Here is a 1,558-nt window from a genome sequence, read left to right as displayed (position 1 = left end):
GTAGCTAACAAAAAAGGAAATCAACTGTATTACAGTGACCGTTAGTGCACCTGCACAAGGCATAATTTCTAAATTAGACATAGAATAACTTTTAGCATTTCGTCATATTGAACTGATGTCCGGTGCAAAAGCGAAAATGTTAGCTTTAAAATGAGTCTTCAGAGTACTGACAATAGCTTGCAACACTTCATACAACAACGTTGATTTTGTAGTTTTGAGGAAGTGATATGAATATTAGAGAGATGACAGATGATTCGCCAGGTATCAAATATCAGAATGACGTTTATAGTTCCACTCGAGCAATTACTGCCTCTAATGCGAGTACTGTATCGGTTTGTTGTAACTGAGATCGATACGCCCTCAACAAGAATTCGAAATTTACTTTTGTTATCCGAAAATGATTCAAGAATGGATTTTTGTTTACAAACGATACTTCGTTAATAAGTGTTTTTGATGCCTCTGTGTCATTTCTACATAGAACCTACTTCCAGATCCAACATTTATCCTTCCTCATACTGGATTCTTGGATCAATTCAAATGCTATAACCTGCAACACCAATGTCTGTCCGATGGTGCCGGCCGCGGTGGTCTCGCGGTTAAGGTGCTCAGTCCGGAACCGCGTGACTGCTACGGTCGCAGTTTCGAATCCTGCCTCGGGCATGGATGTGTGTGATGTCCTTAGGTTAGTTAGGTTTAAGTAGTTCTAAGTTATAGGGGACTGATGACCACTGATGTTAAGTCCCATAGTGCTCAGAGCCATTTGAACCATTTTTGTCCGATGGTGGTGGTGGTTAGTGTTTAACGTCGACAACGAGGTCATTAGAGACGGAGCCCAAGCTCGGGTTAGGGAAGGATTGGGAAGGAAATCGGCCGTGCCCTTTCAAAGGAACCATCCCGGCATTTGCCTAAAACGATTTAGGGAAATCACGGAAAACCTAAATCAGGATGGCCGGAGACGGGATTGAACCGTCGTCCTCCCGAATGCGAGTCCAGTGTGCTAACCACTGCGCCACCTAGCTCGGTATGTCTGTCCGAATAATCTCATTTGACGCCACAGCAAAATCCCGGCTTAACACTGTTGCGCAGCAGGAATGACGCATTCTCAGAAAACAGTACTTTTTCTGTGTTACCTGCGGCGCAACAGTACCGTTTTATAAAAACAAATATCCCTTTGTGGGAAGTTAACAACATGGCATTATCACACATGGAAAGACTATTGAGACATGACAAGGGTATAAATGCCTGGAAGTTACAATCTCAGATCAGGGTTGTAGTCAACGCGGAATAAGACAGAGGAATAATTAAATAAGGAATAAATAAACTGAATTCCATCCTCTGGTCAAACAAAATTAAGAAATCGGGAAGGAAAGGTTATGTACATCAAAAATTCAAAGCAATTAGAATTAAACGATTTCCTCTCAACAGCTGTAAACTGCCACGCAGCGACAAATTACCAGCCCCAAGACATCAATCTCTCGAGAGGCAAGTTTTTCCTAAAACATGTCACTACCGGCACAGTATACAAGGCAATTATGAGAATCTCTTCCGAGGCAGTAGG

The 1,558-nt window shown here is 42.4% G+C and overlaps 1 non-coding gene across 1 annotated transcript; it reads right to left on the bottom strand.

Annotated features, from left to right (window-relative positions):
- Positions 1-946: 946 nt before the first annotated feature.
- On the bottom strand, positions 947-1,019 carry Trnaa-cgc (transfer RNA alanine (anticodon CGC)). Its single transcript has one exon. It is a non-coding gene; the product is annotated as a tRNA-Ala (tRNA).
- Positions 1,020-1,558: the final 539 nt, after the last annotated feature.

The sequence above is a fragment of the Schistocerca gregaria genome, chromosome 5 (assembly GCF_023897955.1).
Source record: "Schistocerca gregaria isolate iqSchGreg1 chromosome 5, iqSchGreg1.2, whole genome shotgun sequence".
Taxonomy (NCBI): domain Eukaryota; kingdom Metazoa; phylum Arthropoda; class Insecta; order Orthoptera; family Acrididae; genus Schistocerca; species Schistocerca gregaria.
Note: the sequence above shows the minus strand (reverse complement) of the source record. Positions and strands in the feature narration are given on the sequence as shown.